At 32.9% G+C, this 15341-nt stretch overlaps 1 long non-coding RNA gene across 1 annotated transcript; it reads left to right on the top strand.

The window, feature by feature from the left end:
* Positions 1-10822: 10822 nt before the first annotated feature.
* LOC132701514 (uncharacterized) lies at positions 10823-11359 on the top strand. Its single transcript, XR_009618786.1, has 3 exons — positions 10823-10890; positions 10954-11079; positions 11195-11359. It is a non-coding gene; the product is annotated as an uncharacterized LOC132701514 (long non-coding RNA).
* Positions 11360-15341: the final 3982 nt, after the last annotated feature.

The following is a 15341-nucleotide window of genomic DNA, read 5'->3' as shown; positions in this document are numbered from 1 at the left end:
CCATACCAATATAAAATTGCCGCTTTTAATAGCTATTGACATAGAATACTTCAGGTCCCTCTCAATCAAGAAGATTACGACAAGGAATTAAATATAATTAAACAAATTGCGTTGAACAGCGGTTACGAACCCAATTTAATTGACTCACTATTAAAAAAGAAACTATATAACAAGGCCATGAATCTAGTCCTTCCTAAACAATACTCTAATAAAACAAACAAAAATTTTAACACATTAACTTATTTTGGACGACCAAGTGAAATAATAGCTAAAAAAAACTTAGAAGGCTAAATCGGAATATTGCTTTTAAATGTAATAGAACATAAGTTATGTAAGTCGGGAGTATACAAATTAACATGTGGATCTTGTCCAAAAATATACATAGGTCAAACAGGCAGAAGTTCCAAGAAACGGATTCAAGAAAAAAAAAGTTAATTCTTGAATTCTAAAAATGACTCTAATTATAGTATTCATTTAACAGAAACAGGACATTCTTTCAATAATGATGTTAAAATATTTCATAGTCAAGGCAAAAGCAAAAAACTAAACTTATTAGAAACAATAGACATTAATAAACTGAAATATACAAGTTTGCTACTAAACGATCAAACCGACTTAAATAATTCTCCCCTCTTAAACCCTTAGATAAAGATTCTACCTACTGTGTGGATAGTCTGTAATCAACCCTGTGATAGTTAGTTTAGAGATTCTTTCTGAAGAAGGTACAGTGTACCGAAACAATTGTCAAAGCAATAAACGTGTGTGGTAATCATAAAGCAAGTGATTGTTTTTATTAAATTACGTATGTAATGGATTATCATCAACAGTCAACTCAATCAAAACAATGGATTTACTTTTCACCTTAGAATACGGTTTGGTACGTTAGTTAGTCAAAACTAAAACCACAGTTAAGTAATGTAATGAGCGCAACAAAATGAAATTATTGTTATAATACCAATAAATCACAAAACAAAGCACTTCAATGCAGAATTGGATCTACCTGAAAAAGAAATACTTTGGAAATCTGTGAAATTGATTATGAATATGAAATAAATATCAATATATAATGCACAAAATAAATAGGGGAGTCGATAAATAAACTGTTCAGCACTGAAGCAATATTTATTGCTTATTAGTGCTTGTTTGTATTTATTATATAATGACTGGAGGCTCCTTTAACAATCCACAATGCAGTAACAATTGAGTTTCCGCCGGTTGTAATCGAGATAATACTCACCAATTGAATTTACATTAATCAATACACAATTATGTTTGTAACGAATATTCTGTATGCTGTATTTTTTTCTGTTGATGGATGGTATTAAAATAAAATTACCTTGTTGGTTTCTTTGTACAAAGTATGCGACGGGTATAATCGATTTTTATTAAACGCCATTACATTGACTACATAAATGACAATAGTTGATAAACTAAAAGTTAACATGGTTATTTTTTCTATTTTTATTTTTATTTATTTTATTTTCAGGAAGGTATATTGAAATATATATCTGGACTCGGCATTTCCTGAATTATTGCAGATATAAATCAAGTTTTCATCTTTCTCTACGCGTAACTAACCAAAACATAAAAGTTTATTTTCAAATAAGCTGAAAAGTATAATTGCGAAACACAATAACCGATCTCAGACCCAACTAGCTTCTACTTGCTAAGATGTTTCGCTTTGCGACCCATAAATTAAGTGTTAACGTCTCGAGTTTTTATTTATTATGCCGACAGAACGCAGAAAACCTCCTCCGTTAAATTTCTAATGAAAATTGCCCGATGACGGTGCAGAAAAAGCAAAACGAAAACGCGGAACAATAAATCTCGGCCACATTATTTATGTTATTTCGCGACTGCAGAGAGTATACTTATACGATTTAATAAAACAAAATACGAAGGAAAGGGCTTTCAGTGCTCGAAACGTGCCCGTTTATCAGCAGGCAACAGTTTACGAGTAATGCGGCGCAGGAATGTTTCTCTTTGGAACATATTTTAAGTCGGAAACGTAATATAATCTAGAGGAAACTATTTTAATTTCCGACGTCGTTCCGTCAACGTCTTCTTTTCATTAAACAGGACCAGAAATGCCTTTTAATTGAGCTCTCCGTGCGGGGTTTTTCCGAAAAAGTTAAATCTAATGTTAATTTATGGAATTTAAAAATTGACAACACATTTTAATCAATATAAATATAACACAGATAAGAGAGTCATGGGTAGTTAAGGTTAGTAAGTTTAATGGAAAGGCACTGTTGACACTGAATAAATGTAGTTTTTAATGTTCGGAAGTTTTATTTAAATGGCAAAACTTGGATGATGGATGACGAAAGTCCACAATCCAATATATTAATTATATTCTTACGTTTGTGTTCTCTAAAACATTATCATACAATGTTTGTTGGATAATTTCAAAAAGACCATAGATGAATTACCATGAAAAATTCATGATTTTTGACTGATCATTTTTTGGTGGTAGACACAATGAAATTTTGCTTTTTAATCAAATTTTTTATTGTATTTTTTATAATAACAGTTTTTTATTTCCTTAAAACTTTTATATGAAAGACTGAATTTTTCATCGAGGTTAGACCTATTAAATTTATTTGAAGAAACTTCTTTCCATATTATTTTGAACTACTGCAGTTCGTGTCTGCCGAGTTTTACTTAGATTCATTTGATTCTCAAAAAAAATTCGACCGGAAATATCAATATACTCTCAGATGGGAAAACTCAGACAAAAAAAACCACACCGTTGGTTTTTGAAATGGAAAATTTTAAAACCAATAAATCGGCCCATAAAACGAAAACATATTTCACGGTCTAATGCACGACGTATGAAGTCGGATTTTTCATTTTTCCCCGAATCAATCGGTTACGCGTGCAATTCTATTTCAGTCGGACCCAATCAGCAGTAATTTTGTAGTGTGTCAACCGTTTTTTATTCTGCGTTACGTCGCGCAACTACAAACAATTTGAGAACTTTTTGTGCATTAAGTAATTAATTGTGACAGCTAGATTTGTCGGCGTGCAGTTTTGGCGATTTTTTTTTTCGCTCGGCAAACCTAGCTAGCAATTTTATTAATAGGATTTTGTTAACATCAACGCTATTGTTTTGACATCCATTTTTTACGCTGCAGCTTTAAACCGGTCCGTCGCGTTTCATTGAGCTTTTAGCGAGATTTTAAGTGATGGTCCGCGTAGTAAAGTAATAAAGTTATTTCCGGATTCGAAATGGCCGCTATACAGGGTAAAAGTAGTTTATTCATTTATTTACGGTGTTCTCTTAAAAATATAATAGTTCTTAGTATCCGCTTAAAATCGTACCATATAAAAAGCCCAAATGTATTATCCTTTCGGGTATGTAGTACAAGCTTTCAATAGTTTATAGTATTTCCGTTTTTCCTATTAGAGAATTTGGATTTCTTCTTCTGTATTTAAGTTTTTTCTAGTACAGAATTTGGATTTCTTTTTCTGAATGTAAGCTGCTTTATTGTTCTAAGTTGCATTTTTTGTAATCAAGTGCTACGAAGCAAAATGTCTTTTTTTAAGAACTGCAATCCTCTACAGACTCACATTCTGGTCACAGCAGTTACCTCGGCTCATATATCTATTATATTTGTAAATATTGTGGTTATTTGTAAAAGAATTATACAATTATACAATAAAAATTGTTGCGGCTCGTTTAATTTTATCATCATTGCCGTAACTTGGTGATATTTTCCAACTTAACTTAATAATTGATCGTCTTCATCATCAAATCCACCAGCAATTTCAGCTTCAGCCATAATTTGAGTATTTGGAAGATTGTTATTTAAGGAAAAAAAGTTTTCATCCCCGGAATTTTTAACTGCAGTGTCAGTGTCATTATACAGTATTATACAGTATGATGATATATATATATATATATATATATATATATATATATATATATATATATATATATATATATATATATATATATATATTCGTTTTCGTTTCGATTCGTTTTGTTTGTTTTATTATTTTATACAAAAGTTAATTTTTTATTTATTTATTTTTTATATTTATCCATTGAGGCAGTACGAAGTCCGTCGGGTAAGCTAGTTTAATATAAAAATAGAATTATTTAATATTGTCGTCTGCACTTCGGATATGATTGATTACATTCTATTTTAGTTTTCCAAAATCTGAGGGTGCTGAAGTTTTAAAGAAGTTAAATATACTCACATAATAACGGTCTAATGTTAAATCCAAATATGTCAGCCATTATTTATTTCGGATCTTTTAAATATTGGGCTAGTAAGCTGCTTGACATTTAAATCAACAATGTTAAGATACTTTTTGATTCTGAATGCAAACACTTGGGTTTTATTCTTGATGATAAATTAAGGTTAAAGACTCATGTTTCTAAACTTACACAAAAAGGTTTTGAAAATTAAAGATCTTATACAACAACAAATATATCTTTTTTTTCCACTTCCACAGGCTACTGCAATACTTTTTACAAAACTTCTGGATTCCTCTTGCATCGGTTTTTGCTGAGTCGAACTTGCTGACGTTTCGCCAATAAAAAAAAAATCAAAACCTCCTAAATCCAATACTGCAAAGCCTGAACGCATTGCCCTAAAATCTCTAAAATCCAATCCAGACATCGTAATCCTAAAAGCAGATAAAATAAATGCTATGATAGTCATGGACGCAAATGAATATCAGGCAAAGATTCAAGATATTCTTACAGACGGATCGTATCGTCAACTTAAGAAAGATCCTACGTCATCTATGGATCGCAACCTTACATCTGTTATTAAGGCGTCCTCTCTATCAGACTCCGTAAAAAAATTTGTTACCCCTCATGACTCTAAAATTTCTCATCTCTACGGACTCCCAAAGATTAACAAACCAGGATTCCCCTTCCACCTATTGTCAGCACCATTGGTTCTCCAACATATTCTCTAGCAAAATATCTAGCTTCCTTATTAAAACTTCTTACAGGGAAAACTGACAGTTTCGTACTTAATTCCTTTCACTTCATGGAATAATTAAAAAACATTACCAAATCAACCAACCAAACCTTCCCACCTTAATTGAAAAATGCTTGTCGGGAACATATTTTTCTTATAATGGTCAAATTTTTGAACAACGTCGGGAACAGTTATGGGTTCTCCACTATCACCAGTCATCGCGAATATATTTATGGAAGCCTTTTTTTTTAAACCAAAATTATGGAAACGCTACGTCGATGATACTTTTGTGATTTGGCCTTATGGTCAAGAAACTCTAGTTAGACATTTAAACTCTATACACCCTAACATACGTTTTACCATTGAGTTGGATATATAATAACCTTCCATTCTTAGATATTCTTATCAATAGAAAATTAGACCTCACATTGGGTCATTGTTTTTACAGAAAACCTACGCACACAGACCGATACCTTATTGCAGCCGGCCCAAAAATCATCGGTTATCAACTCTCTTATTTACAGAGCCGCCTATCCTCTGCTCTTCTCTCTAATAATTTCCACATTAAAGATATTAAGCCTCCCATCAAAAAAATACACTTCACCACAACCTTCCAATAGCAATGAGGGCGAAAGCAACCCTACAGTTGCCACTGTTGCCCTTCGTTACCTTTAAAACACCACATATCAAAAGTTCTAAAGAAGTATAACGTCAAAACCACATTAACGACTTGTCCATAAATCTCTCAACATTTTCGGTCCGTCAAAGATAAAATTACATTTGAGATATCAAAAGTTTACAGCATTCCATGCATATCCGGCAAAGAATACATTGGAGAGACCGGACGAAAAATATCAACTAGGCTCAAAGAACACGAAAGAGCCTTACGACTAGGAAATAATCAGCTGTTGCCGAACACACTCATGAAACCGGACATAAAAATGTATTCGATAAAACTAAAATTCTTGCATGTAATCAGTTCTTCTACCAACGAAAAATCCGAGAGTCTATAGAAATCTATAAAAAACCTAACAATCTTAACCGCAACTCACCTGTCACCAATATGAGAATCAGTCATCCGAGACGGTGTTTATGCCCCTCATTTAGCTCTGCCCCCCTCAAACAATATATCAGCAGGTACAGAGTAAAATACGAGTCAGTTTCAGTCAAGCATTGAGGACTCCAACAGGATGAATGGCGAAACGTCAGCAAGTTCGTCTCAACAAAAACCACGCAGGAGGAATCCAGAAGTTTTTTAAAAAGTATAACAAACATATCCTTAACAGAAAGTTAAAAAAATCATTGTCTGAAGGGTTGGTTTTGTGTTACGTTTGGCCACTAACGCCATACTACAAAAAATGCAAAACTAACGTATTCGTTTGATATTCAATCTAAAAATCAAAGACCATGCAATTGAAAAGCTGAAAGATAAAAACTTCACCTGGCCTCCTTTTTACATAAGATGCTCAAAACTGGATGTCCGGAATATTTGATGGAAAAAATTACACTCTGGAGTACTGTTCATCATCGTTCTACACGTTATGAGATACCAAAACTGCACAAAGCTATGTCTCAGAATTCATTTTTTTTATGCGAGAGAAGCTTGCTCATCCAGGTCGTTTTTTAAAAAGAAACTGTTAATGGAAGTTATATTTTTGTACTGTTGTTAAATGCAGAATACCCTAGTCAATTTTATTGCTTTAATTATTCTTCTATTGTTTTAATTTTTATTTTTGCCCATTTCAACAGTATTACCGTTTTCTCAAGTTTATTGTTATTGTTAGCTCATTTACTTATTTATTTATGATATTTGTTGTAAATTTTAACTTATTGAAATTTGATTTATTCAATTTTTTTACATGATCGGTTAAGTCAACAGCTCAGCTGCCCTTCGCCGAGTGAATAATAGAGGCATTTTTATTTATTTATTTATAAAAACTAGTTCTTAAAAATAATTTGCAATTTTTATAAGGAAAAATAAGGGAAGGCTTAAGGTAACATAAGGATTTATAATGTGAATGATCAACAATTTGCAAATACCAATATTTTTTTTGAAACCTTATCAACCACACAGGGCAAAAGAAAAGGATATTTTGATCCATCCTCAATGTAACTTTCCTTTTGCTGCTTACGTCGTTTTCTAGCGATTTTAGTTTTAGTCGCGTCTCTTTGTTATTTTGCAAATTGGGGCAATTTACACTGTTCCCCAATTTCTAAAACTGCAGACTAAAATCATATAAAAACAACTTGTTTGCGATAATAAGGATTTTAAATTAATATATTGTAATTTTTTTTTTCAAACCAAAAACTATTATTTAGAACCGTTAGAGTTTAGAGGCGGACTCTCTTATTGCTTTATGTTTTTATCTTATCTCAGTTAGACACGTTTTTCAAAAAACCTGAAGTGAAATCTGGTACCGTTAACATTGTTCCTAAACGCAGCGTTTTTTGTTTGCGTAACTTTCCGCTGGATTTTATCATGTAATGAAAATGATCGGTTCCTAGATTCTGCTGGATTTCATCGCGTGATTAAATGTGCGAGAAGTGAATATCTATCAGTTCACCCTGAACGAGCCTCTCTTCGGAAAATGTTTAAATTGATCTGCGAACATGTCAGCCACTGAACTGTTGCAGACCCAGTCGGTAGCGAAATATCAGTAATTATATGAATAAAATTCATCAAAATCGATTACTCCAATTAAACACTAATGATCGTCTTGGAAGCTGATAGGACAAGGAATTTTTATTTCTTTTGGTGCACGACGTTCGTTCCGTTGGAACTAGCAGAATGAGACGCGAATGACGAACGTCCTCATTATATCAAAATGCAAATTAACCTCTGTTTAGTCTCATAACGCATAAATTGACTTTAAAGCGTGTCATCTCTTTTAATTTCCAATTATCCTTCTGTTTCCCCTTTTCACTTTGTATTCATCGTTTGGCCTATTTAGCGCAGTAATACGCCGAAAGTGCTCCCAAACTGACACGCCGTAAGACGGAATCCGTATTGGAGCAGTGAGAGACTAAATTAGAATTTAAATACTTCTTGCCTTGACAAACAAGTTAATTTAATTTTGTTTGGGCGGGAGCTCCAATATACCAAGACGCCTTTGAACTCCCTCGGGAAATGGGGATACCGTTGCTTGTTTATTTTTTGCGCAATCGGCCATATAAAAGAAATGGAAACTCGAGTTGCTGGGGAGAGGTGGTTGATTAATTTGCATTCCTACGTTTGTGTTGCCTGTTTTTCATACAGATAATGCACGCAGCGCTACGGACTCCATTTCAAGTGGTTGCACCAAAATGAAGAGAACCTTACATTTTTATCGTTAATTGTATATTAATGTACAATATATACAATATGTGTAACTTTCTTTGTACCGGGTGATTTATTAGCTGCGGCGAGGTATCACATTACTGGAACTAATAGTGGAAGTTTGTGAAAAGAAAATATATTTCCATTTTCTTACGAATTTGTGGAAATAAATATATTAATCACACCATTTAAATATCGTAGAAAACAAGTGTAGGTTATTCGGCCTAAAATATCAGAATTTCGAGGAATGTATACTTGTAACCCTCTTAAGTGGTTTTCTGGACCGAGATGCCTGCTACTTGTCATTGCCGCTCGAGTGGCGAAAATGGCGAATCGCCTACATTTTTGACCCATTAGTTGAGATTTATGGCTGTTAGATTATTTTCGCAGGAAAAGAGTTTTTTACCGTTAGAAGGGACCAGTCGGTTGTCGTTTGAGTTTTGACGTGCAAGCACTCGTTTGTTTAGCTCTCCTTACCCTTCGACATCAACTATAATTATATTAAATCCTGACATACACTGTGTTTAATTGACCAAAGTAAAAAATTCCCAAGATAAACACAAGTAACACTGAATTTGATAATCTACCACGCCACTCCTAATGGATCACTCGGTAGGTCAATGCATTTCCATGTGGTCCATTTGAATTGGATCTTGAAATAGTTATAAACGTTTTTTTAGCTATTTAGCATATTGTGACGAGCCAAACGAATGGGCTGAACCCGGCCCTGTCACGGGAACGTTTGTGTTCCAGGAACCCAGATCTAGGGGATCACAGATGTCGCTTGTCGAAAAGATCGTTCGAATATTCCATCTCTATCACGGGCGAGCGCTTTCTTTTATAAAAGTGGTGTACCGCGCTCGCTAGTCAGTCAGTTGAAAAGATAAGATGGTACGCACAAATATAAATAATCAGCGGATATAGATAGAGATTTTGTAAATAACTTAGGGATCCTGTTATTTCAGATAAAACAAAGAGTAGTTTTACGTGGAGTGACTTGTGTAATTTCTCTGTTTTATTTAAGTGTTTGACAATTTTTGTCGGAATAAAAACTTAACCTTAAAAATGCAGTTTTAATTGTCAATGCGCTTGCAAGATTAACTTCATTTGAATTTAAAAAACAACTAATAAATCAAAGACCGTCTACCCAATGGTTCGTATTTCACCGTTTTTATTAAAGCGTTTCACCAACCAAAACAATTTTAGTTGGATTAAAAACTGCTTTTGCGAGATTAACTTCGAAATGGTGTAGCCTTATTTGAGTTTTAAAAATACCTCATACATCAAAGAGTTTTTGCACCAATGTTCAGTCAATCAATCGTGAATGTCAATGTCAATCAATCATTCAATGCTAATACACGCAACATAAACAAGATCCGTAGTCATTACGAGAATTCGTATATTTATCGGTTGAATTTCAAATATTTCACATTCATTTTTACTTTATAAGCAGCTGCATAGTTATGTACACTTAACCCAGTTTGATAAATGTATGAAGATAATAATTTTGCATATCCCATCCCGAATAGTAAAAAAAATACAGGATCAGAGTTGCAAGTTTTCAGCTTAAATAGATAAACGAGAAAAAATACCTAACTTGAAACATGAAATAAAATCATAGAGTAAATGCTAATCTTTTTGCTTCCACAGAATCGATGAGCATAATCGACCTTCAATAATTTTTCAAAGCAAATTCGTTCATCAACAGGACGCAGGAGGAATCCAGAAGACTTTCATTAGCTTTTTTGTTCAATATATTCGAGAAAAATTATTAAAGGCACAACGGAGTTTGTTGTTAACGAAATTTGCTTCGAAATGTTCCCAATTGCTACGGATGGTAAAGAGTTTGGTTATAGGTTAGGACTCGTTATAATCGGTTATAATCACCTAAATGTTAAACATATTTGTTTTCTGGAAATAATAAATGGTTCCATAGAGTATTTTTGACTAACTTTGAGTTAAAGCCCATGCGGAGGTAAAAAAAACACCAACTTTATACCATTGTAAAAGACCACATATACACGAGCTGCTTAGACAAAGTTGTAACTTTCGGCTTTACGATTTAATAAACCGGCGGGGCCGTATACAAAGTTAGTTTTTATTAAAGCGTATAAAGTTTAAAACGCTCAAGAGAACTTCATCGCTCTCTGGCGTCGCTCTTTATACTAAAATGTGTTAAAACATTATACCGCTACATATTTCATTTAATACCTTCGGGTTTAAGCTACGGTTAGTTGAATACTTTAATTTTTATTGCTATAGTCTGAGTCCGAATGGGTGACGTTAATTCGTTTGGCCGGACTTTAGCGAGAGTGCTTGCTTTGTTTGACTATTTGCAACTTTAATTACAATGTGAGAATGAATTTCTCTTGTTTTTATTCCGTTTAAAAGTAAAAATTAAAATCACCAATACTTACACTATAATTCGTTATGTTCATGTTAATAATAATGTATGTAACCTCTATTATTCATGTAGGTGGTTTATTTGTGTTTTCCCGCCAACTGTTCCTCACTGAACTCTATCGAGCCAAAATGACATTGTCACATTTTTTACTGTCAACTGAGTAAATAAATTAATAAAATTTATGTCAGATTTATATTTCTGGTAAAGCGGGAAAAAATGCGTTGTTAGAAGTAAGGCTTTACAAGGCGAAGTGCCCTAATATATTCCAATATATATACTAACTACCTCTTCAGTGTTTAATGGAGCGATTTAATGTTAGTGGTCGTATTGAATATGAAAAACGGAAGGTCGTAAACCGGAATGCTAACAATGAGAAAAAAAATTGCAAATTTTTCTTCAAGTTCAAGATAATTCCCCAGGTGAGTAGCCGTCAAATAGCTAGCTAATGCGATACATTCCAATCTACCGTTAATCACGCCACTATAATACACAAATATCATCCCTTGAATATGGAACTAGGCCAAGAACTTTTAGACCGTGATTTTGAACAAAGGGAACATTTCTGCAGTATTATAAATGAAGCAATAGAGGCCAATCCAAATTTTTTGTTAAAAATGATGTTTTCCGATGAAACTGCTTTTCGCAGTAATGGTGCAGATAATCGTCATAACATGCTTTATAATTCAACAGTTAATCCATTCTGTGTGGTGTGGAATAAAGCATTTTAAAGTTATTTATTGGACCATTTTTTTTTTCACAATATTTTAACTTTTTGCAGATTGTTTAAATAACACCACTAGATTTGTTTTTGCGGGGATATGTTATAGATCGTGTTTATATGAATCTCCCTACAACACCAGAAGATATGGAAAATAGGATTCGGGACGCATGCAGGAAAATAACATCGATTATAGAAAATATACAAAAAAGCCTAATAGGTATATAAAATTCAAGGGCATTTGTGTGAACATTTATTCCTTCATAATATTAATTAAAAATAAGATACGTTAACTTGTGGTAATAGGGATTTAATAATATTTACTTTTTCTGTTAATTTAAAATTTGGCCGTTATTTTTACCAAAATTGCTAATAATTGTTTTTTGTTTTATCTACGGTTCCAACGAAGTTTTTCTCGTGTCCCTATTTTGATCTTAACCGAGCTCTGTTGGCTAACAGTTTTGCCATGACCAACTAATATTAGAAAGAAGGGTAAGTATTGGAAAAGTCAAAATAAATCAACAGGTATTAACAATAGGGGAATGACATACTTTTCTAACAAGTAATAATATATATGCCATTTTAGAAAATCGAGATTTTTCAATTAAAAATTATGCAAATATCTTCGTTTATTTTGAATACGCTATAGCATCTAATTCAAATTTCGTTGCATATTATGTATTATTATAAATAAAAAAGTAGAAGAATTTCAAAAGGAATTCAAAATTTTAAAATGTATATTTTAAAATAATTTTAAATAGTACGTTCTAACAAACAAACATATTTACATAGTCGTTTAATTTCCAATTGTCAAGGAGAAGACATCTTGATTTTTTCCAGTAACTCAACTCAAAAGTATTTTTTTTATTGGTTTGGTGGAAATGTCAACCCAACACTTATGGTAAATCTTCCAATTCAGCGGAACCACCAATTAAATACGAAAATAAAAACCTGTAATTAAAATGCGTTTCTGTGGAATTGCAGAGATCAAAATGTCGCGCGAAACTGTTCACCGCCCCCGATCGACCATGGTTTTTCGCAATTCTCAAACAAGCAATTTTAAAATTAAAAGCGGAATCGGAGAGGTGGAAATATTAATTACGTTTCTGGTTTCGCTATACCCCCAGGTGCAGCGAAAAATATTTAAATTGTTGTGGTCGTATCCGAGGGCTGAGTAGAAAGAGGCCCTCGCCTCACAGTACAACAAAACCTAACTTTTTTCAAAAGAATCGTATCTTTTAAGATAATTTCAGTTTATATTTGAAATTTTGCTGTTAAGTTTAGTCCAACGCATGCAATATTTTAGTAGCCAAAATTTGCCGCTAACAAGGCCAGCTAAACAGATTTTTCTCAAAAACCTAATTACTTTTCTTGTCAACTGGTACAAGGAAAAAGGTTTGCGTTCTTTATCCGGAAAAGCGTTAATTATTTTGGCTTATATATATTTTTTTCAATGTTTTGAGTGAATACTTTCAGTTAGACAGTTTCCTACAACAATGGCACTTGCTTTTTAGCATCAACCAAACCAAAAAATTACTAAATTATTTACACTGTGAAACAAAATGCAATTTTCCGATGTTCCCGGACTCGGAAAGACTTATGAGTGTTAGTTGCTGTATTTTGTCTATATAGGGTTTACGAAAGCCTGCTTTCATTAATTCGTGAGTATAGTTTATAAAAATTTAAAATTTAAAATGGGATTTTGCCTCCTACGCTCTGTTAGCCGCCGGCCAACAAAGTAGAAAAAAATCCCATGAAACAAATCGACAGCGAGGAGAGGGTTTCATTTCATTATCTGAAAATCACATGCAGGTATGCCCCTTCTATTTGTTGATTTGAAACAATAAAGCGGACTGTAAACCTATTAAGACGATTACTATTTCAGGTAGGACGGATGCGATGCAAAACGCGTCTGCTTTTGACAACAGCCCACAAAGGCACTAATAATCTATTTCGCTAACGGATAACGTTGTTAAGCGATTTAAATGTAGTCTTGTCACCGACCGCCGTCGTCGATCCCTATGACGATGGTGATGTAATCTCATCTGCAAACTCAGTTGACGTCACCACGAAATCAATATTTGCAGTTGTTTTTTGTTTATAATTCTGCCGTGTGCTGTACTTTCGAACACAGAGTTTTGAGAAAAACGTGAATTTCGTATGAAGATTTAAATTTAGAGCGAAATAATTGAAATTTGTTTTTTTTTTGGTAACACGGATTTGTTCACTATCCCTTACGACAGACACCATACATTCTAGACTTCTGAGTCTACACTGATCATCCAATTATGTTTATTATGTTTGTTTCCATTTTCCTTTTCCTTCCATGAGAAACGAAACTGACGCGGTAAAGTGACGCTTCCCGCACGCTAGAACGGCGTGTAATTAGGCATTTTACAGACGGGAGTAGAAAAAATTAATTACACACCGATCTAGCGTGCGGGAAGCGTCACTTTACCACGTCAGTTTCATTTCCCGCAGATCCGAGCCACTTCGGACAATTCCGGGATTTTACCGCACGAGTTTGAGTGCAATCGCATGTTTTCGGAGATATTTCCCATGCCTTGAATTTTGACGTTTCTCAATTCTAACGGTCATGTCAGTGAATGTATTCATATTTTGTTGCAAAAATGTATAGTATAGTATGCAACACGATTTTTTATACTTTTTTTGCCACACACAAAAAAATGCACATATACAAAATAACTGTTAACTACAGAAATAAAACCTTCTGATTTAATACTTAAATTTTCTAATACTTCGTTGTTTTTTTATGTCAGACGGGAAGGGAATTTGTTATATTATCACAGTGCAATTCCCTAAACCTTGTCGGGTTAAACGCCTGTGGCAGCTTTAATTAGCTTAATAATCAAATATGAAGGAGCTTTATTTTTTGTCAGTGTATATGTAAAGCAGCTCATATACAGCCATGTTATACATTTAATTATGCTTGAGTTATGAAGACTTTAAAGGATTGTCGATCACTGTTCATTATGAGAGCCCAGTAAAATAATCCAAAATATGCGAGTTGAGACAGACAGTAGAAAAGCTTAAGTAAATTAATTAAGTAAGTAATTTAATTAAATTAATTAAGTTATTAAAATTAAAAATTAATTTAAATTAGGTAAATTATTCACCACGCGATTTTAGTCGCAAGTTTCATTTAATTAAAAAAATAATAAACGAGTGATTGAAGAAGTTTATCAACGTGTTGCATACAGTATTAATAGATTCACTGAGCCACCGTAAAATCTGAAAAAAGTTAACGTCAATCTAAAAATATATTGTAGTTGCTATTATTAGAAAAATATTTTCTTCCAAAGACCAAGACATTGTGCATCGGAAATCAAAAGTATCCTTTTATTAACATTTGAATTATTTCTAAAGATTATATTAATTATATTAAAAGATTAGCATAACTAAAATGAAATTAGAGTCGACAATTTCAATTTCAGTTGTTTTTATGTCTCTGTGTGACATTATTTAATGTTTAATCAGATCATGTGCGATTCAATAACCAATATTTACCAGTTTTTCATTAAAATGATATTGGCAATAATTCCTCACAAAAGAATGTAATCATTTAAAATTATTATAATGTGGATTCGCTCACGTGGCGAAGTGCAATTTTCCCTCAACCAGAATAAAATATGACTTGAATTTAATTACTTTTATTTATCCCCGGCATTTAATTTTAAATAATGATAGTGCTATATGCGTCGAGGTTTCCGATTTTATAATTTTAAATGTCGCCAAAATTTTCTGTGAAAATAAATATATTTAAAAAACGTTTATCAGGAACTTTGAACCGCTGTTTAGTTTTTTTTTGGTTAACAAAGAGATTTTTATGCTCAGCCAAAAATATGACATGCACAAAAGTTTTAATATTTTTAGTACGTTAATGTTATATACACGTTAGTCCATAAAAAATCAAAAGTGCGACCCTCTGAAACATACCGATGG

Source organism: Cylas formicarius, unplaced genomic scaffold (assembly GCF_029955315.1).
Source record: "Cylas formicarius isolate icCylForm1 unplaced genomic scaffold, icCylForm1.1 PGA_scaffold_4__25_contigs__length_36172078, whole genome shotgun sequence".
Lineage (NCBI taxonomy): Eukaryota > Metazoa > Arthropoda > Insecta > Coleoptera > Brentidae > Cylas > Cylas formicarius.
This window is presented reverse-complemented; position numbering and strand designations above follow the sequence as displayed.